We start from the raw sequence: 23,691 nt of genomic DNA, 5'->3' as shown, positions 1-23,691 counted from the left end.
AACAACAACAAGAAAAAGAGCAAATCACCAAAAAAAAGGATGTCTCTTAGGTGCAAAATATCCTGAACCTACAGTTTCAGTTGCCGAGGGATAAAATCAGAAAGGCAAAATATAACTTGTAAGAAAATAAAATATAGGAACAAATACTCCATATTGACATTATTCGTAGTAAAAAATCATAAAAAATGTTACTCTGTTCCTCAACAGGAATCTTCAGAAGGTCACAGTGTTAAAGACATCTTTGCTTCTGTCTTCACAAAAAATGTAAACTGTAACCTTACAGCTAACAAAATCAGCATTAGAGACAGAGAAGAGTAATAAAACCAAAACACTGAAAGACAGATTGGAAAATAGGTAAATGGGGGCTATTAAGATAAGATAAGCTCATTGAAAATTCTCTGTGGGTATTTTCCTTCAGCTAACTCTTTATCCCAGGGTTGATATGTGACTACTTTTTGAAAACTTGACAGAAATATGTAAGGTTCCACAAAACTGAGAAAAGGCCACTCCTACATCTATTTTTTAAAAAAGGAAAAGAGTGGAGAGACAGGAAAAAGAAAACCACGCAAGTTAATTTCAGTTCCGGAAGAATCCTAGAAGAAATAGTCCAAGAAATCATTCACAAACACCTAAAAGACAGCAAAGAAACAGGTGACTGCCAACACAGACTTTTCAATGTCTAATCACACTAAATTGATCCAATCTTAGTATGGGAAAGTGATCAGAACTGTTAAGATTTAACAGTGGAAAATAAGTGAGATACAGCGGAGGCAGCCTGGGCTGCAGTGATCGTGCATTATTGGAGTTCAACGTCCTGAGTGATACGGGACAGGCGAAGAATATAGTCAGGACCCTAAATTTTAGGAAAGCAGAATTCCAGCTCTTCAAGTCAGTAGGAGCCCCGGGATATGGTCCTCAGTGACAAGGGAGCAGAACAGAGCTGGCAAATATTTAAGGATGCTTTCCATAAAGCACAAGAGCACTCAGTCCCCATATGTGGGAAACCTGGCAGGGAAGGGAAGAGACCGGCGCAGCTGAGTCAAGACCTGCTGGTCAAGCAAGAGGGAACTGCACAGGCAGTGGAAGCGGGGACAGGGAACCTGGGAAGAGTATATGAACGCTGCCTGATTGTGTAGGAATGGGATCAGGCAGGCCAAGGTACAGCTGGAGCTGAACTTGGCAAGGGAAGTGAAGACTAACAAGAAGGGCTTCTACAGGTATCTCAACCAGAAAAGGAAGGTTAAAGAAAGTGTACCCCCACTCATGGTTGAAAATGGTAACCTCATATCAACAGACGAGGAGAGGACTGAGGTACTCAACAAGATTTTTGCTTTGGTCTTCACTGATAACCGCTCTCCTTACCCCTCCTGGGTCAATGGACAAGATGGGGACCAGTGAGGTGAATCCCCTTCCACTGGCGTTGGAATTAAATGATCTTTAAGGACCTTTCCAACTCAAACCATTCTATAAAGTAGACAAAAATAAGTATAATAAGTCAAAACCAAATTTCACTGAGCATTTTCCTGACAGAAGCTACTAGCAAGTGTCAGGAAAGAACAAGAAAATAAATGTTAATATATACTTAACCTTCCTGTGGTCCTGTTTTCAACAGTTAGACAACTTAATTACTTTTGGAGCTGGAAGTTGTATCAACATCTATGTTGGGCTATTCCATTCAAAATGAAAGGATATTTTAAGCAAAATTCTTCAGAATCTACTATTATGTTTTCACAAATAACTTGTATGATATTTTAGATGGAATATATTTTTAAACATGGAAATTGTATCAAAACAGGATAAATTTCAGACAATGAAAGGCCTAGGGCTAAAGCTCCAAATAATCTTGACACGTTAGAAAACTCTCCTGCAAAACCAGAATTCATATTGGGGGAAAAACCATGAAAAGTTATGCACTTATATCACACTACAGAAAAAGAGGATAGGGAATGCCAGATGTGCATGGCTGTAAAGGGTCTGAGGATTAAATGGATCAGATCTGGGTGCATGCCAATAACATTGCCAAAGGTAAACATGCTGCCTAAGTGAAAGACTGAATGCAAGACCTGGTGCAGCATCTATTGGAGTATGCTCTGAGTTACAAGCACTGCTCCTCAAGAAAAGCCTATGCCATCAGCGGGAAGCTGAGAGTAGTAAGAATGATAGAATTCAAGAAAATATTGTTGAAGAAAGGTTGAAGGGGTTATTTAATCTAAAGGAGAGAAATCTGAAAGGGGATTTAACAGTTTTCAGATGTACAAAAGGTAGCAGTAAGGAAGAGACCAAGCAATTCTTCACAACCACTAGGGACAAACCAAAAACTTTGACACTTAAATACCAACAAGGAATATTTAAAAACAGCACTAGAAAAACTTATGAACAACTAGAATTGTCTACAAAAAAAGTCAGTCTCCATCACTGAAACGCATCAAAGAAAAAGTTATAGGCAAAAACCTATCAAAAAAAGGCTTAGACACAACTGACACAGCTTCATGTGAAGAGGGTGGCATCCTGAATCTCTTCCTGCTTTATTTTCTGTGAAATTGTAAGTTTGTTTTCTCTGTAGCTTTTCATAAAGGCAAATAAAAAATCACCAACAGATGTAGCAGATTCTCAGTTACTTCTAGTTGGTTTTGAAGATATGAGTCTTTCTTATGGAATAAACTGCAAGAGAGGATTACTTGGCTTTATGAAGAAATGAGTTACAATGACTTTATGTTTTTTCTTCTGAAGAAGGCTAAACTACATGGCTCTAATGGTTCCTTCTGGCCTTAGAATTTGTGAAACTACAAACAGATTAACTCAGCATACTTCACTCAAATCTTCACTCAGCATACTATCAAAAATACTAGCAAATTTTTCTTTCACAGTGTTGTACCATCATTCTATAAACAAGGCTTTCAAAGGACAAGAAGCAGTGGCCTTAAACTGAAATACAAGAAATTCCATTCAAACTTCAGAAGAAAACTCATTTACTCTGACAGTGGTTAAATGCTGAGCACATTTCCCAGAGATGATATGTAGCCTCTGTCCTTGGAGATATTCAAAACCCTGAGCAACCTGCTGTAGCTGACCCTGCTTTGAACAAGAATTTGGACTGCAGAATGTCCAGAGGCACCTTCTAACCTCGACCTCTGACTCTGTGAGATCTTGTGAGTCCTAGATTGCAACTAGATTAAAAGTAGCTACTAGAGATCAGTCAAGTGAAAACTCTGAACTATTCAAGAAGTAAAGCCAAAAAAAAAAATACATTTGAAGACCATTTTCTCTCCCGTTATGGTGCACATGATTCTTTTCTGTTGCATCCTAATTATTTTTCTTCCAAGTGGATGGCTTTTCTAATGAAAATAAGGCTGTTTTCTGCTGTCAAGAATCTGGGAAATGGATCTGATGGAAGCTCAGTTACAGGCTTTGTAAGATGTCACCCTCTATGTATGCAATAAGAGGTGATGCAAAAAAGTATAAGAAGGCTTAATCAAAAGGGAACATGATGAGATACTCCAGGTGAATTGGAAGTTATAGAGACCAACTCAGCACAGTATTTTAGAATAGACAATAATAAATTATAAATGTGAAAAACAGACGTTCACAATGGAACATACTTTAAAGAGAAATGGACAAAATACTGGAAAAAAGTTCAGTGTGCAAAGCAAGACAGAGAATGGAGGCAAAACCAGAAGGTATTAGCTTCCACAGCCCAATGAGGGATGCTCTTAGGTTCTAGACCCTCACCACAGAATGGCTTGTCTTTATCCCCACAACAGTGAAAGCAGGACAACCTAACTAACCCAATTCCTTAGTAACCCTTTATTTTCACAGTAACTATCACCTTCTTTTATCCATCTTATCCCTCAGGAGATACCACAAACATAGATAGCACAAACACATTCTTCCTGTGATGTGACAAAGAATTAGATGCTTCTGCATGGGAGAGAGAATCATCAGTAAATACAGTTAACACTGTGCAAATCACATGTGTTAGCAACAAGATGGCACGCTGGCCCCTTGCTGGAACGGCACCAAAAGCTTGCACAAGTCAGACACTTATGGACTGAAACTGTCTCTTGGATATTGGCATTTATATCAAGTATTTTGGAAACAGAAGACTCCACAATTCATTGAAATGGCTGAAAACTGGAGGTGGTGATTGCAATTTATGTTATAGATTAGGAGTTAAGTACTTTCATGCAGGAAACAGAAACTTTGAATACAAGATTTTCTCTAGCCTTCTGGTTCAAACTCAAAATTCCCATCTTCCACCAGCATGGCTTAATATTATTGTCGAAAAGGAAGTTTTGGATGGGAAACACTTTCTTGCAGAATCTGTGTCATCATGCAATAAAGAATTTAATGTTCTCCTAAACTAATAAGTTTACTACTCAAATTTACTAACAAATTGAGAATGTAATTTCATTTTAAAAAGAAAAATAGAGGCAAAGTCACTATTAAAGAGAATTCATCTGTGAATGGCAAATTGCCTCCTGGAGCAAATGCACTCATTATGCTCAAAGAAAGGATGAGATCTCCCACAGTTAAATAAAACTAGTAGGAAAAATAATTGCTTGATAAATCAAAGCAATTAAATTTTGCACGTGTGAATGCTACCACACCTCTGTCTTCAGTGCAACAAGGCCAGCCCTGTAGCACAGAAATAGCACATAAATCTCAGCCCTTCACTCCCTGAAAAATCGATTACTGAAAGAAATGGCACACCTTTTCCCTGTTAGCTCTTCATTAACGAGGAAGGGGAAGTCATGCCCCACAAAGCTACTGGGATCCGAGTAGTCAAAAACAGTGGTGACAATATCTAATTCCTGTTCCGCTTCTGTCAACATTCCACTGAACATTTATGTGTCTTCTCGCATTTTAAAAACATCTTATTTTAAAGCAATAGACTCCATTTCCCTTTGGGAACCTGCCTGACAGGTCATTTGTTATTTGGTCTGCATTATATGTTAATTTTTGTATACAATACCTCTGTTTCCAGTTATAGCCTTCCATAGGACAGATACTTCCCCATGAGACTTTTAAACTTTATAGGTACTCTGATTTCTCTGTATTAGTACTGAAAGAAAGCTTGTTTAATTATCCTTTTAAATTCTAAAATCTCATTCTTGACTACTGGAAATATTTTGTGTTCAGGCTATCTGAACACAATTATCTACATGTAGGCACACACACACACACGCATCAGTTCCTTATCCGTCTGCTGTACTCAGCAGAAACTAGCCAATGCAACACAGAGCACGATTCAGTTCTCCCTAACCTAGGGAACCAGCAGCTGCTGAGCTGAATCACTTTCTCAGCTCCAGTGACTCCAGCCTTGATCTTTATTGACCCTAATAAGGGCTTTGATACCAAGGGCTCAATCCATTACCCACACAGAAGTAAGGCTGTGGCATTTGAGATGAGATGGTGTAGCCCACCTATCCTCCCACTGGCAATAGGTCTCCCAGACTTATCAGGGTGTCTTGCATACTCTAGGGCAGCTGGGATGGCAGCACTTCCTGTGTGTGGGCAACAGAAGCAGGCCTTTAGCCCACAGACAGGCTCCTAAAGTCAGGCATAACAAATTCAGGAATCTCAGCTGCCAGCTGAATCTCTGGAATTTAGGAACTTGACCAGGAGTTATATCTGGAAAAGCTATGTTACTGCCACAGTTTATGCAACATCCATAAGAAGTGATTTATGATATTTTACCTCCAGTAATTCAAGAGGAGACTGATAGAAGAAAAACACAACACAAGCTCATTCATATATGTTCCCCAAGAGTAAAAGAAAGTGTTGCATATGCTGTCTTTCAAACCAGTCAGGCAGAAAGCCCCACTAATCACCTTCAAAAAGGTTACAGAAGAGTGATTTTTAGGCTTAAGAGTCATTTTAAGGCATATGGTTAGATGGTCATGACTTAACTCACTCTACATTTCATATCACTTCAGGTTTGCAAGCCATCTAGATGCATTATCATGGGACAGTATTTGAGCTAAAAATTCACACCTCTTGGCTTTTTCATGCAGGCTTAGTAGATGGCAAACTTGGCTACCCTCCACGCTGAAGCTAGCCTATGCTGTAATATCTTGGGGTACGGGTGGAATCAGATAGTAATCTTTGACTATTTTGATGTATTCAGAAACGCTGGTGCTGCCATTCTTACTGCAAAATCACCAGAATTTCATAAATTGAGACATCAAGCAACAAAAAGACCCACGATGCATGATGCACTGAGGCAGTGTATTTACACAGAAACACAACTTCATCTTTTCACAGTCCATATTTGACAAGTAAGAGAAGTTGCCTTTCATTAAGAGAATCAAAGCAAAAAATAGCTATTTTGCCAACAGTCTAATGTTCTGTGAAAATCAGTTCCCTCAACCAGTTTCCCTAAAAAATGTTCAATCTTATTACCCATGTGATCTCTGTGAAGTTAGTCTCAACTCCTCCACTACAGCATTTTTGTAAGAATTGACCATAATAAATGTGACCATGGATGCAGGTTTACACAGGACTGGTTGACAATCTAATTTACCCTTTAGGTGGTTAGCTATTCTATTAGATTAGATACTGCTAGACAACCAAGCAAGGTCTTTGAGCTTCCTCCCAACAAGCCTCTTGTGTGTATGTGTCACATCTCGCAAAAACTGTAGCGTCCACTGAGAGAAAGAAAACCTGCCGCAGATGCTTAACTGCATTTCTTTTCCTGCTTGACTGCAGTGCCTGCTCTGCAAAGTAAACAATCCACTCAGTAAAATGAATTGCTGCAAATGCTCACTACGGGTTGTATTGTTTGATTATTACTTTGCTCATTCTCTTTCCTTAAACAGCTTTGTTCGAATTCCCCTACCAATCTACTTACTCCCATTTGTTTATCAGCTATGCCTTTCTCTCCAGGCAGAGCTCACAAGTCCATTGTGCTTCAAAACTGCTTCCTCTCTTTTTCAAAACAGTTCTCAATGTCTACATGTAGAATTGTTTTATTGTTTTTGTAAGGCACTTATTCTCGGAATTAGTTCCTGCTTTTTTGACTAAGAGATGGCATGTTCTATAAAGTATTCAGTCTCTAAATCAGACAATAAGAGAATAAAACTACACTGTCTTTTATTTTCACAATCAAAACAGCAGCTGATGTCAAAAAGCAAAATTACAAAAGGTGACTTTAAAACAATATGGTTCACCAGGACACTGCCTTTTAGGGTCAACACACAATTTATCTCAGTGCACGCGGCAGATGAGGACTGAAAAGTAAGACTAATGAGTGTGGCAGAAACATACACAGTGATTCATCATCATAACAAAGCATAGCTCAATTACCAGAAATTTTAGATACCTGTAGGCTTAACACAATTACACAGAAACAAATTGTTTGATCTCCTCATTAGAAGTGCAAGAATGCTGGAACAAAAAAATACAAACATGTTGTTGCCACCTATATACACAAATCATCCTTTTATGACAAGACAAATGTACATTTTGGCTTTCTTTCTTGGTTTGTACATTGAAGTGGTATTCAAGTGCCTGCCCAAATAGGTCTCCATGTTCTGCAACAGGACACATCACAGAAAACATAGGAAGAAGAGGCAGTTTGCTGCAGGGGTAGAGGAGTTAATGAATATAACCACAACACCTTTCTCACGCTTGCCAAATACCTTACTACAGCAATAGTTTTCATGTAAGACTGGAAGGAAGGGAAACCTTTAATTAGTTGGAATTTACTTACTTCAAAAAAATTGTCTCTGCTTGGTGTTTCTTAATGAGAAAAGACTAACATCAGCATCATCTTGTGAATAATTGGGTTTGGTCCTGTTCCCGATTTTCAGCTATCTGGAGTACAGTTTAGGCTACTGTTTATTTGACTTTCTTCCCGGAGGACCACTCTTCTGCAGGAGAATTAAGGCTATGCAATGCTTACACAAACATTTCTTGCACTTCTGATAGCAGAACAAGACTCGTTCTGAGTAAGCACTAATGATAGACAACACTGCAAGTAGCTGCTGGGGGCTCACATGCCTGAGAGATGTAATACTAAAGCCAAAGGCACTGTTGAAAGGAGCAGATAGACAGCATTTGCTATCACAGATCTCTACTGTGTTTCAATGATCTTGTCACTTAGGTAAAGTGGGACTTTGAGAGCAAAAGTCTAATTAAAATAAGTAGGTGTTATGTAACCATGCTTGGAAGGCAAATTTTCTGCAATACTCCTTAGTGAATAGGAGCTGCCTTTCTTTAAAGTATTTATACAGCTCAGCTCTAGCAACTTAATAGTTGGGAGACGATAAGAAAATAAATTAGATTTGGGTACACAGTGGTCAAATTAATTTCAGGGGTATATGTAACTCTTATTACTTAAGATCCGTAACCACGTCTCTACCAATATCAACATTAAGGTCTCAGTTTTTGAGGGAAGTTTGGATAGCACACATCACACAGCATTTTTTTAGAAGACATCATCATACTGCAGAAATTTCTTGTATGCAAATGTCATGTTTCAGGGAATGCCTTAGCTCCACCAGGTTATCCATTGTGATTAGGACTGCACAGGTGAGGGTCCAGGGATGCATCTGGCCCAGGGAGAGGGCTTATCACACAGCCCCCTTTTTTCGACAGTTTGTTTTAATTGCTTTGTCTCTGCTATTATGTAGTTCCATGTGCAATTCTCCCTTGTGACAATAACTCAAAATGCTATTTTCATACCAACTTCCTCTCTCTCACACTTGTTTTTTTTTAACTCCAGTGTAACTAGAAGACCTATACCCTCATTCAGATGAATAGAAACATTTTCAAGAAAATGTTTCTGGCTCCTTTTGTCAACTGACTGCCACCTCACATAGACTAGTGCAATGGCTAAGTGAAAGTATCCACCTACTATAGCTTTACTTCCAGTAGCTACAGAGCCCACCGTCTCACAAATTCTGCTGGATCTTCATCTGCAGAGCTCAGGCATTGATCAAAACAGGAACAGATCAAAAGCTGTTCAGGAAAATACTCTAAAAAAATTGTGGGGTATTTTTTTGTTCTTGTATTTCTGATGGCCATCTAGAAAGCTGCCTAGAGAAGGCCTTGGCGGTGTTGGTTGACAGCCATCTGAACATGAGCCAGCAGTGTGCCCAGGTGGCCAAGAAGGCCAATGGCATCTTGGCTTGGATCAGAAACGGTGTGACCAGCAGGTCCAGGGAGGTTATCCTCCCTCTGTACTCGGCACTGGTGAGACCATACCTTGAGTACTGTGTTCAGTTCTGGGCCCCTCACCACAAGAAGGATGTTGAGGCTCTGGAGTGTGTCCAGAGAAGAGCAATGAAGCTGGTGAGGGGGCTGGAGAACAAGTCTTACGAGGAGCAGCTGAGAGAGCTGGGGTTGTTTAGCCTGGAGAAGAGGAGGCTGAGGGGAGACCTTATTGCTCTCTACAACTACCTGAAAGGAGGTTGTAGAGAGGAGGGAGCTGGCCTCTTCTCCCAAGTGACAGGGGACAGGACAAGAGGGAATGGCCTGAAGCTCCACCAGGGGACCTTCAGGCTGGACATCAGGAAAAAATTTTTCATGGAAAGGGTCATTGGGCAGCAGAACAGGCTGCCCAGGGAGGTGGTTGAGTCGCCTTCCATGGAAGGGTTAAAGGGACGGGTGGATGAGGTGCTGAGGCACATGGTTTAGGGATTGTTAGGAATGGTTGGACTCGATGATCCAGTGGGTCCTTTCCAACCTATGACTCTATGATTTTATTAAGTCCGTCTCCTTGTGAGAGCAGGACTGTTCTCAAAATGCTCTGAGCAGCAGCTTCCAGCTGAGCTTTAAATGCATGAAACAATGGATTTTCTATTCCTTGCCCTGAAATATATCCAAGTTTGGGATTCAGTATTCAGTGGCTTTTGCTGCTCTTCACTTACAGATGCTATATATACGGTATAAAACCACAATTTACATTATTTGGGCATATACCAGTGTGCTTCATCAGCAAAAATGTTTTCTCATTTGCATTTAGAGGCTATATGGATGCAGCCTCAGCAGCTGCCAGACTCTAACATGGTGAAAGCCTTAGTCTTTTACATCACAACCAGATCACCTATTCTTTTATCCTATTGCTCCTACAAACATAGCACCCCATGGAAAATCTCCAGACAGACTCTTCCTCCTCAAGGAAAGAGGAAGACTGAAGTTTCCTCGAGAGTCTTCCAACCTCCAAGTTGTTTATGGACATCTGTAGATATTCACCTGTCCTTAGTCATTAAACAGAAAAACATTAAACTTTCTTTTGTACTTCTTTATCTAATAATGTTTCCCACTAAGTTGCCTCCACTACACTGCGCTGTTAATTAGCTTTTATGCATTATTGGAGATGGAGGCATCTCAGCAATGACTGAAGTGATTTCTCTATAGCTTGTGTTTCAGTTTCCATTCATAAGACACTTCAACCTATATTAGTCAAATTGTTTCCCCCTTGTAATACTTCAGCATTTACATTATAACTCTTAATCCCTAAATATTTATAAATTATATAAATTATAACTCTTATACCCCTAAAAAAGGCCAAGCAGCTGAGGAAGTAAAAGTCTAAATATTAATATTTATCTTTGCCTGAAAAACTCAAGTCAGCCAGGACCATATAATATTTTCTGAGGGTTTGTCAACATGATATTTTCTACATGTCATTTGGATTATTAAACAGCTGAGCTATGCCTTAAATGTCAATATAACGAGGCCTTAGTTGTTTAGCAATTTGGTTTTAAGCCAAAGTTTCATACATAAAAAAACTCCAAACTTTGTAGCCTCCATAATACCTATATAGGACAGTCATGTCACTGTGGCAAGAATTTCTGCAACAGACTGTGAACAGTGCACAGCTTTTCACACACATTTTACAGATATATTTATAGCTCATATATACTTTCCATTTTTATTACCTAATTATTAGATAAACCATTTGAATTAGTAAACTGTTCACATGGCATCTGAATCTCTTGTCTTTACAAAGAACACAGCTATAATATTATTTAGCTACTTAATACCAGAATATATCTGACTTACACAAATGTTGAATCATTTAAAGGTTTAAAGCAGAGGTTTCCCAAACTGGTGGTCTATAGTCTCCTGTCAGTGGTCTGCAGCTGAAGGTTTATGACTGTCTGGTTACGTGGTGCTCCTCCCCTACAGACAGTGGGGACAGAAGAGATTAATGAAGAACAGATATTGACCATGAAAAAATATTTCAGTTTATCAATAGCAGTAACATGTTTTTGCTAATGACTGTAGCCCTAGTTTCTCCTAATAACTTTTTCATTTGATTACGATTTTGTCAGCCAGATTGCTTATACTGAAGTTTTCTCTTTCCCACTGTTTTCTCTTTTCCAATCCATCCATTTCTGAGAAAATGACTAGAGAAGATCTTATTTGCAAGATATTTTTAACAGTGAAAACAGTTCAATTTTTCAGAAACAGGTAAAAAGAGAAGTGTCAGCTGACTTAGGAAGAAGATTGCTGATGACTAAAATGCAAAAAAGTGAGTGTATAAGGAATGGAAGTGAGAAACAGGAACGAAACAAGAGTACAACTGCATGGTTTGGGATAAAATCAGAAAAGCCAAGTGACCTGAAGCTGAAATTATGAAGGCTAACACAAACAGGGATTTTACAGGTTTCTGAGCCTGCAAACAGAAGCTCAGTATAAATAGGAGTGTGCTGATGAACAGAAAAGAAGAAATAGTAGTGAACAGCACTGGAAAGGCTGAATGACTTTTTTAACTTTGCTTTCACAGGCAAAGCCTATTCCTGGGCTTCATCGTGTGATACAGTCTGTAAAGAAGAGGGCCAACAAGAAGCACAGGAACAATAGGCCAGGAAAGGCTTACAGATTGGACACGCTCAAATCTAAGGGGCTGGTCTGGATGCTCGCAGAGCTGACTAGAATGGCTGTGAGGCTTCTGCCTATCACCTGTGAAACGCTGCAGCAACTAGAGGAGGTCCCTGATGGCTAGGAAAAAAGGCTACAACAGATACAAAGAAGCAATTCAATACACAGGGACCTGAATAAACTGAAGGACAAGGATGGCACAAACCTCATGAAGTTCATCAAGGAAAGATGCAAAGTTCTGCCCCTGGAGAAGAAGAAACCCATGTCATAGTACAGTAGGGGAACCAACTAGGCAAGTATCAGCCCTGCAGAAAGGGACCCAGGAATGACATATCACCATTAGTTGTAAAGAAGAATTTTATTCATACTTCCATATCATATTCCATCCTCTCATCTCTGTCTCTAAATCATTCTGCTTCCTTCATTTTCCAGTTGCACGTGACTAACACTTTCTACTAGGATCCAATTCTCCATGCCCTCATACCTCTCACCACACATTTCACCACCTCCAGCTCTTCCCTCCTGCATCCCATACCCATGTTACCAACCTGAAAATAGAAGAATAAGTACAGTTTTGGTTGCTACTCAAAAGTCCTGCGTGCAAGCTAGGGAGTCATACAGAAACAAGTTTCTGTTCTTCATCTAATGTACCTCCTACCCTGCTGCCTTAAAGCAACCTTTTAGATTCACAGCATATTTGCTGGATAAAAAGCCAATCTCTATTAACTGACGAGAGAAATACCTCGGACTACCTCACTGTCCCCAGAAGGTCAGAGCCTAAGCACAATCAGTGAGGCACAAAGTTACTGTAGTGCAACAATTCATTAGTTATTACATATGTATGGACTATTACCCCAAAAATCTTCAAAATAATACCTTATTCTCAGAGGGGATTTATCTCATTGTTAGAGGTGATTCACCTTGCTGAAGCTAGATTACCTTCTTTGTGCATTAAGAGTACTAAAACTGCTGTAGTACAGCTGGTGTGTATGGCTTGGTAAACATGACAAAAATGAAAAGCATTTGGCAGGACAGATTTGGATTACGAGTGCCTAAGACCTATCCTGCATAGTGGGTGGCCATTGGTAGGTCTTCAGTGTCCTGTTGGGCAGACTGGAATCACATCAGCACGGGAAACTGAGTCCCCTAGCATATCCTGGCACTGGGAATACACAGATTTTTGGGGCTCAAAGCTCTTTTGGGCAGAAAAGGCATGTGACTTGGACCCAAAGACATCTCAGAGGCCAATCCAAACACATACTGATTAATCAGTGTGCTACCCACCCAGAGCCCTAAGCAAAGCAAACACGTTTTTTTCACCCTACTTTGGCCTAAAAAGACATGATTAGTTTCTGGATGGCACCAACTATATTTTTTAAATTAATAAAATGTTCAGTACTTTTGGGTTGTCCTACTCCAGTAAGCATGACATCATTTCAGTATAAACAGTCATAATTTCCATAAACTGTTGCTGAATTTGGCAAATGATCATATCTGCAGAAGTTTTGGCTAAAGTTTTTTTATAACTTACTTCATGACTTTAGCAATGTCCCTTTATTTATCTGTCATTATCCCCTTATCTTATTTAATGCCATTAGTGCTAATTCCTAGCCTAATACTTTCACAATAAAAGCCACAGTTAAAAAGGGTGCAGAAATAATGCATACTAATACACCAAAAATAGACCTGCATATTGCTGGTCTCAAAAACACATTTCAAATTACTTCTTTTTGTTTGTGTTTTTTTTTTTTTTTAAACCAGTAATGGCTAAAATCAAGTTAATGTTTATATTCAATATTAAAACCTTTTCAGGTATAATGAAAATCTGTTCTAACTGTATTAGTTATCTAAGTATAACAACTTGTACTGAAGGATATAAAAGATTCATGTCAGATTTAAGCTCACAAAAGTAGAATGATACTCAATGGTTAGTGAACTGCATTGGAATATTCCTTAAAGCAATTTCCATTCTTCTACGTTATGATGCACTTTATTTCACCCAACCCATGTGAAAACTACAAATTCTCTAAGGGTTAGGGGTTTGTTGCTACCCTAAAATTCAAGTAAAACTTGTGGGTGTCCACATCTAGGTCTGTGCTTCACAGAGCAAACTGGTTTCAGAAAAGCAAGAGATTTCCAGAAATGTGATTTTGGAGACTGAAATATATTTCTAGTCTCTCAATAGTTTTTCCTCTCAAAGATATAATGCCATAGTTGCATCCTCTGAATATTTCCAGCTTGATTATGGAACTCCTGCAACCTGTTTTATACTACTTGTGCTAGGCAATAATCCAAAAGAACAAAAATAGGCTAGCACTTGGAGAGATGGTGTGAGAATACCTTCCTAGCCAGAACTCATAGTGTTATCCACAAAATCTCTTGCTAATCTAATGTTTGGGAAGGTACAAAAGACTTGATTTACCCATCAGTCTTTTGTCTGAGTTTACCACTAACTTTCTGCTTCCTCTAGCTACCTTGATGTGCACTGGAAAAAAAGCTTGTATTCGATTGCCCTCTACTTGTTTTTTTGTCTGCTCAGTCTGTGCTGCTTCTTGCCACAATCAGGTAGGTGAAACCTTGCAAAACTGGAGGTTTCTGCCAGGTTTGATGGATGACATCATTCCTTTCAGAGAAAACAGTTCTGTCATCCATAGCCTGTGGATTTCCTTTCTGTTGTCTATCAATATGCTTTTCACATATATCACATTTTCACTTAAGCATACTTGTCTGACTAAACAGTTCATCTCCTTCAGCCTCACTCTACCTTTAACCCTATTCCATGTTGTCAACACCTACCTGTTGGGAGTACAGCTCCCACTGTAACTCTAAACCTGTTTTTCCATGTACAACTAGTCCTTTCTGCCAACTCAAAACCCCAATATGTTCCTATGCCACAAGAATTTGTGCAGCAAAACACCAGACCATGTCTGGGAACTGGTGCAGATTAAAGCTTAGAAAGCAAAAAAGCAGTGATGCTCTCTCTTCAGCAGTGCTGCGTTATGCCATCTTCACGTACTTGTGTTACTATAGGATCAGTATTAAGAACTCTGGTTTCAGGAAGTCTGAGCAGCTCTGAAGCATAAACAATTAATATTCTAAATATCCCTTAACATATTGATCTTGTTAGAGACGATAGTTTCTGAAGCAGGAAAGCTTACTCCTTCCCAGCTTCAGTTTATCTTTCTACAGTCTGATTTTTGACTCCCAGGACATGTCTGGGAACCATCACATCTTGCTAGCTCAGAGCTAGTGACCTTTTCTCTGATAGCCCTTTCTCCAAAGAGGAAGGTAACATGTCCAAGATCTGGGATCACTGGTTCAGCTTAACTTGAAGCACCTCAGGATCTTCCATGAGTTCTCAAACTAGTCGAGTTTTACTTTCCCATGTATCCCTTATGTTTGCTAGTTTTCTACGAGCTGCAGTTTTTAAATACTATTGAGACAGGCAGGCATCACAGATCATTTTATTTTTGGAGATTACTGTGGCTGGACCGAAGAGAGACATATATTGTAGTCTTACTATGGACTTAATTTCTGTTCTTCAACATTTTAGTCTCCTAGTTTAAATAGACAGGTAATTCAAACTTGGAGTGCCAGTTGTCTTACAGAAAAAACATGATCATCATCACTTTAATATTCTGCTTGTGTAGTGATCTATGCCAGGTCTTACACTTCAGAAGGTTTGCATATTGAAAAGTTTATTAAGAGATATAGTCCATTTCCATATGTCTTCTAAAGGTTACTGCAACAACATTCCCTGAATATCCTTTAACAGTTTAATGGCAGCCTGGCAGTGGTATCATGCCAAATAAATTTAAGTGACATACAGATTGCAACGGCAGAATACAAAGTATAATTAAGCAATGTATTTCTTATGGAGATGTGACATGAAAAACATTGACCTGTGGTCCTAAGTAATTTTCATAAGACAAAAGCTTTCTTGGTAATAAAAACAAATCAGTCGATGTTCTGAAAGACTAATATAATAAACCATCAGGGAAGCTATTCAGCTGTGTTAACTCCATTTAGCGAAACAGGAGTCATTATTATTCCACCTTGGTACTTAAAGTTTGTGCTACCTTGCTGGTCATACTGAAAACAGCCAGCCTGACATTAGGAACACAAGGCTGGACTTAAATGACAGGACAGAATATTAATTGCAGAGAAGTTGAAGATACTGCAGTGGCCCCGCATGAAATATTGCCAACTCGGAGATTGTGTATATTGACAAGCAACTAGAACATGAAGCAGACGAAAGAGGGATCAGGAGTGTAAATATTCTTCATGAGAAGGGAAAGAAAAGAACAAGGATAAAAAGTCGTCAGTCCAAGAATCCAAAAAATTATTCTCAACAAACTGTTACTTCACTGCTTTGCAAAAGAAACAAAGTTGTGTCTTTTAATTTCTTTTGTAAGGTAAAGAAGTTGTACTGTTACAGACACTGAAACTGGGAGAAATTAAATTATTTACAAGAATTTTGTGGTGCAGGTATAAAAGGATCACAGGTTTTAACTACAAACTGTGGGTTTGAAGTATAAGCTCACCCTTACACACTCAGCAGCTGTCATTTCCTAAGGAGCTGAAATGTCATAATGATTCTTTTCTTTATCAGCCCCACTCTCATTTGCAAGTATTTTTGCCATTCTGGTTTCTAAATGAGGCAGTATTTGGAAATATCAAGGTATCAGGGGAGATGTCATTGAAGTATTTCTGCTCTGAACTGGAAATAACCCTCTAGAAGTTTTTCAAGAGGCTCAGCAGACCTCATTTTTAACCACTCCTTTCCTTACCTTGCAGTGATTTTTGGAGACTTTACACACTTAACAAACCAGTTCTGTCCTAATCTATGTCAGAAGCAACTCCACTAAACCGGATCAGAATTTTGTCAATTTTACAAGGTCCAGTCAAATAAGCAGAAAAGCCAAACAAAGGTGGTCATTTGGGAAGTTGTGGAAAATGCCACAGAAAGTTCTGAATCATTTGCTTGAGAAGGGGATAAATGGACATGAAGAGCAGAAGAGAAGGGTAGAGAAAAAGAGGTAAATGAAAGGAGCAGATAATATAGGCAAAGCTGAAAAAGGCATCAGAGAGAAAGATATGCAATATGTCTGCATGATAAGCAAAATATAATGTAGTCAGTCTATGACTGAAAGGGCTGCATAAGATGAGTGTTTGAAAGTTCTGCACAAATTCAGAAGAGTTGCTCCTGCTGATGCAACATGAAGAGCTAATTATGATGGACACAATACTGAGAGTGCTCACTTGAATTCAAGTCTACCAGGCACTGCAAGAGGAAATTGTTAGACAATTTCATGCCCTATCAGCTTAAGACATGAGATTATAGGGATAGACAATGAAACAGAACAGAGAAAAAAAGTTAGTCAATGCCCTATTATTAGATCTCTTTGTAAAACTAGTTTATGAATCAGGCTACCAAGAACAGCAGCAGGTGCCACATCAAGATATATCATAGTAAGAAAATCAAGGACTTCACCCCCATAGTAGACAAAGCATCCAAGTGCCCTGGACTGTGGGAAAAAAAAAACTGTCTCAGCAAAGTTGAAAAACATTACTATTCATCTTTAACTGACAGTAATATTTCATTGTGAGTCTTCCTGAAATCTTTAATGGCTTTTCAAGGGGAAATTTAAAATATTCTAGTATTGTTTTTCATATCACCAGTCTTAAAAAATGAAATTTCCGGTAATTTACATAATCTAGATAACAACTGCAGTTTCAATTCCCCAGCAGGAATGAGTGTCAAAACGCACTCTATGATTGCAAAAGAAGTTTGGTTTAGGAATTTGCTGCTCATGTTAGTTATTATAAGGGTCTATGTACTTAGATCAGTTACTACCATTTGGATAGTTCTAAGTGATTCTGTGCTTGTTTATAGTCATTAACCTTGCATGATGCATACATGTTATTCACAAGCTTACAATCAATTAACCTTCAAAGGGACTTTCAAAAGAAATCTTGGGATTTACAATAATAAGATGTCAGCCTTATTTTTTAAGTTTCAACTTTTTCAGTTGATATACAAATGAAAAATTTCATTTTGTCTAACATTTGTAAGAGTCTAGTAGAATGTTTTTTTCTCTTACCATCACCCTTAGAACACCTCCTTCTATTACAGACTCAAACACAAATAGCACAGTGAGATGGCAGAGAAAAGCACAGGAACATCAATCGTTCCTCAGTCTCCATCCTGTGCTGTATGCTTCATATAGGTTTAGCACAGAAGCTCTCATTAAGAAAGAGGGAATGCAATGATATTATTGTATTTCTTAGAGGCTGATTGGTTGGGCTGCTCAAAATTATGGTAGCCTGTATAAACTTCCTGTGGATCTGGCCCTTGTGGCTTGTCTTGCTGAAGAAACAAGGTGGTATGACTCCTTCCCAAAGGTCAGCCCTGCACCCTGTTCCTCCTGCAGAAGCAGCAATAGCAAACCTGGTTCCCCTGGGCTCATTCTCTCACTGTGCATATCCTTTCAGCTTATCCCTTTCTTCCCCATGGCAGGAGTGGCTTCAAGTCTTTGGGGCACCAAAATTCAGTTTTACTTACATTGCTGGGAAGCCTTGAATCAGCTTTATTTAGAAGGATTACACTACCTTTCTCCAAAGGGAGCAAAGAAAGGGTGTGTTCAGACACAGTCTTTCTCTACTTTCTGAAATGAAAAAAAAAAAAAAGCAAAACAAACATTAAGTTGATCTCCTACTTCAGTACTGTCACAATAACTTAGGGAAATATTATAGACAAACTGAATGTAGACTCACAGTGAATTACTCTGCTCTGAAGGATTTTTTCTCTCTTGATACTAGCTGAAGTTATCTTGAATGGAAAGAGAGGCAAAAAGACCTTATAAAGTCAGATAATCAGAAATAAACTTAGCAAGATAAAGCAGATGAATGCTTGTCTTGCCTTTTTGTCCATTTAGCTTTAACTTCTGCACAAAGACCTCAGAAAATTCAGCCAAGGATGGTATAGTGGTTGACTACATTAAGCATGTATAATGACTGTAATGTGTTAAAGGGTCTCAATTCTGTAGTCTTCTTAGATGATTTGCAGATAGAGGGAGGAGTAGTAGGACAACCTTCCTGCAGGCATTAGCTAATCTTAGAAGGTGAATAATAGGACCATGGCCCCTGTCACGGTCACTATGCAGAGGTGACTTTTACTGCTTCTCTAAAAAAACTTCTCAAAAAACCAAGTCCTCTTTATCATAACATAACTTTTGTTGAGGATACACAAGTTAGTCAAACCTACCCATAGATACAGGATAAGCCCTCTGGAAGTCTAACAGGAAAGAAGTGGCCACTGTCATAATTAATAGATGTACCCAACATACATTCTAACAGCAAGAGAGCTTGGATCTCTGCATCACAACATTCCCCATGCCCAGGACAAAGCAACAGCCTTCTTGTGCCCCAGACAGGAGGGATATGACTCCTTCAGCCCAGTCTAATTTATGTCCATATCCAAAAGATACCATTTTACTTTAGTTGGTTCAAACACTACAAAAACTTAAAAGAAAAAAATTGAAAATTGATCTTACGTATTCCACTGAATGCCTGATTGACTCAATTTCCAGAGGTGTCTGTGACATTGAGATGTTTTGACTTGACATTATTATAGAGGGGATGACTGTTTACAGGATGTTATGTATACAAGCAGTTTTGCTCTTTTAGTCTTAGCTCTGTGAACAGGGCTAGCCCTAAGGCAAAGCCTAAGGCAGAAAGTGAAATACATTTTTTAAAGAGTGTTTGCTAATTGAGCCCTAAACCGCTTCCTTGTTCCTTGCCAGTTTTAGCCTAACATAAGAACAAATCAATGTTAAGGCACTCTGCCAGATGCTGGGCAACTCAGACTACTCTGAGTCTTCTCTCACTTCCTTGGCAGCTGAAGTCTCTCAGCACATCCAAATTTCGCTCAGCATCTAACAGGATTCAGCCCTAAATGGGCTGCAATCTGTGTATGAATATTTTAATTACATGCTGCTGTGGAGAATGAAAACCACCAGCAAAGCAAAAACAGCTGAATGAAGAACTTGCAAACTGTGTGAGAGTAATAGTTTTATAATTTCAGCCTGTTTATTATGCTTTGGGCATCTCTCTCTACAAGGTTGTAATTGAGGGCATTGTCAGCTAGTTGCTTTCTTTGCAAAAGAAAGGTGGCAGGGGTCTTGCCAGAGCTTTTCTGCCCTCCTGCACTTGGTGCAGAAAATGATGAGAAAATGAAGAGGTTTCTTAGACAAGAAGACTGAAATTCATCCTTTTCCTGAAGGACACTGAACTGAAGGATGATGATCAGTAGCTTTCATGAGAGAAAAACGCTCCACCTGGCAGCAAGAGGAGGAGCAGGCCAGAGAAGCAGTTGGGTACCAGCCATGGTCCATTCGTAGACCTGCATCAAATGTACTGGAGTGACATGAGATGCCCAACTCCTCTTGCTTTCTTTCCATGGTGACACTGCACACAGGGGAAAAACAGGCTCTGCCGGGGATGGAGCCAGTTCCCAAAAGCAGAAACTCACCAGGTACTTTTAGCATTTCACTTTCCCTCTAGGATGCTGTAATCCACCATCTAGATTGCCAGACAGCTTTCAGATTCTCTTTTGATCACTAAGGCAATGGCTTTCGGCAACTGGCATCTCCTTTGTCACTTCTATTCTCTTCTTGTCTGTTGGTGTCCATGCTGCTATAGCACTCTGCTGATTGACATCTTACACATTAAAACAAGAATTTCAGTCATCCCATTTTATTACACGTGGGGCTTTCAATACACTCTCAAGATTTCTTGGTGCCCTAACACCTTCTAATGCAGCTTGAGGGCAGGTTTTTCCTAGTTGTATGCCCCTGCCTCTGTAGGTCTTTAGCATCCTAAAGTGACTACTCCAGCAGTTCCATATCAGCCATGTTCAGTTTTGACCTGAGAACAGTTGTCTCTTCTGAGGACAGGAGCCCAGAATGATGTCTCCAAGCAATGCCAGCTACCACTTGTGCCTGTTATTTCAATGACAGTATTACCAGGGTTCCAGCACTCCATAGCTATTAATTTATTGTAATGGGTAGAGCATAAATATTTAATAGGTAGATTCAGTGCCAGACTGTCTTCTGCTCTTGTCCGTGACAGTAAAGGTGAATATTTCATCTAGTAAGCATCCAATACATGAGAAGGCTTAGTAACTTCTACTTCTGCACTGCTAGAATTTGGCCTCTGCCATTGAGTTGGACTTAAAAATTATTACAAGTGGGTGAAATCTAAAGTCCAACATCAGCTGTTGGTGCCAGCATAGAAAGAAAGTATTGAGGGCCCACTTGTTAACATCAGGACACATCAGATGGGGATGCAGCGTAGAAGGGAGCCAAAGGGATGTGAACAACCAGAAGATAAAAGAAGAAGAGCTAGGAATAAAATAGTATGGATGAGCTCTGTGGAGCAGGCACAGCCTAAGGCATAAAAGCAAGAGCAAGGTAGTTATGGGGAGTCCACATGGAGATTTGAACTGCAATAAGGTACAAGGGGATGGTGAGGTTGTTACAATGAATGTGCAAATGGAGTGAGGTGACCCTGGCAGAGGGTCCCTATACTGTGGTTAAATGGTCTCTAAGAAAGAGCTTGATTGAACAGTTGCCCAAATACCTTGACTGAACAGAGAATTGTTCAGTAATCCAACAGGAAACAGTATAAAGACATTTTCAGTATTTTCTGCTGGAGTCTCACTGCAGAAATAATTTTTGAAGCATCTTTCATCTCTTTACCAGCCTACCAAGCAGCCAGGCAAAACTGGGAAATAAGAATGTTTGGAGCAGTAAAACATCAAGTTGATTTAGGAGGATAAAGAGAACTGCTTGGCTAGTTTTCCTTGCCTTTATTTTTAACTCAGCAATGAAAGAGAGGGAATTTTTCTTGGTAACAAAAATAAAAGCATTCATGTCTTTCAAAGCCACGATGATCTCATGAAAAGGGCTAAGACAGAATGTAGATAAAAGCTGCAAGGTCCCTCAAAAGAGAGGGAATCTGACACTGGCATGACATTTCCAGTTTAACATTGACCTCCTGCTTCCCTGCTACTGAAAGGTTCATCAGGTTGCCGAAGCATTTAAGAGCTTGGGGGAATGAAATGAAATATTATTTTTCCTCTCTAGATGCTCTACTTTAAACCATCCACAATCACATATTTTTCTCTTACAAGGAACTGTACTTCGCTTTAAGAAAAGTTCTATGTTGCAAAACAAAGCAAGATCAAAGTTCAGTATCATCCTGCAGACCTGACTTGCTTTTCATCAAAATACTGCTTTACTTCCTAAAGGCGTCGATGAACCTGACGAGAGGCAAAGATTAAGGCAGGGACCAGGTGAATCTCAAACACTTAGTAAAGTTTTGTTCTGGCACTGAATAAGCTGTGAAGGGATTTGATTGAATTTTGTTATGACTTTGATGCTTGTTCATGTCCCTGATTCAAAGTAAATTTCAGAATACGTAAAGTCACAGACTTCTATGGTCCAATAGTTTTACTAGCCTTCATTGCATGCACAGTGTCTCTATACAGAGACTTAACGAGATCTAAAGAACTTCCAAATCTAACATAAATGTGATCAACTGTAGGAAGAGAAGAAAGGCCTGTATTCTAGGTTGTCTAACCCATTGAACTATTTATGAACTTGGGGGTGTCCTCATATTCTTGATAAACCTAAGCCTGATAATATTTACCATTATGAATAATGATTTAATCACCAATTTGACTCTTCCTATCTTTGGATAACACATTTTCCCTGGTGAGATCTTGAATGTCACAACAATGTTTACAAAAGTTCTCTGTACTGTTAAGAAAAAAACCATATTATCACACTTAAACAGGTGGGGATTTGAAATTATAAAAAACAGCAATAGATGGTCCTGAGATGAATGCACGCCTGAATTAATTCTAAGGACTACCTTTCCAAGATATCAGTGTTAAGCCCATTGAGCAAATCAGATACTTTGTCCTCACTCTATGGTGATCAGACGAGCCCTCATATTCATCAGCACCAGTAATCAAAAATCATCTAGTACAGTCATAGAATATCAGACTTCATCTCTGGATTTAGAAACATTTGCAGTCCTTGCCAAAAGAGGCCTCTCCCTCCTGATTTAGCATCAAGTTGCAAAATAAACAATTAGGGGAAAATTACATTTCTCAGCTTGGGCACTGCAAACAAAACCCAAACAAATGAGCGTTTATTGGAATGAGCTTGGCAAATACCGACTTCTTACCAATAGACTACCCATCCATTAACTACAGATTGTTATACATTAAATTGCCTTAATAACGCACTAGGTTACAAAGCAACTGTTGACAGGTTCCCTAATGGTAATAGGTGATGACATAAGTGTTCACCAGAATGAACCTGAAAATAATTGTGACATGCATATTAATTTACCAAAGAGTCCAACTGATAACAGCACATGCTGGGTTTTGGTTCACATTATATTCATTAGAACTACATTGTAAAGACTGGATTGGGCACACATGTTATTTTGGTTTTGTCACAGATTTTTTTCTGGCAGAACTATCTGAATAAAGAACAGTTTCCATCCTGAAAATTGACCAAGGCCTTAAGAAAAACAAGCTAAAACTACACAGTAATAGGTACTCAGGACTGAAATCTCTCTGCTATGTTTTTGATGATACAGTCAGCATGCTCCAGTATTTGTAGTAAAGCCTGATTAGATATCTTTTTTTGCCACAACTTTTCAGTAACTAGTTTATTTCTTTCCATTTGGGATTTATGTTATGTTACGGGTTTTCAAGACATCCAGCATCTTGCAACATATCATTGTATTTGACCATTAAGAATGCTGAAAACAAAAACTGTG

General features: G+C 39.1%; 1 protein-coding gene across 7 annotated transcripts in view; it reads right to left on the bottom strand.

The window, feature by feature from the left end:
* Positions 1–23,691, bottom strand: part of LOC104057757 (protein TUNAR) — a 171,233-nt gene that overhangs the window by 60,641 nt on the left and 86,901 nt on the right. For 6 of the 7 annotated variants that reach the window (XR_008450079.1, XR_008450073.1, XR_008450074.1 and 3 more), the window contains exon 2: positions 11,011–11,130. The exons of the other annotated variant lie outside the window; for it this stretch is intronic. The gene's annotated coding sequence lies outside the window, so the exon portion shown is untranslated. The remainder of the gene's footprint in view (positions 1–11,010; positions 11,131–23,691) is intronic. 7 annotated transcript variants of the gene reach the window in all.

Source organism: Cuculus canorus, chromosome 5 (genome assembly GCF_017976375.1).
Source record: "Cuculus canorus isolate bCucCan1 chromosome 5, bCucCan1.pri, whole genome shotgun sequence".
NCBI classification, from domain to species: Eukaryota; Metazoa; Chordata; class Aves; order Cuculiformes; family Cuculidae; genus Cuculus; species Cuculus canorus.
Note: the sequence above shows the minus strand (reverse complement) of the source record. Positions and strands in the feature narration are given on the sequence as shown.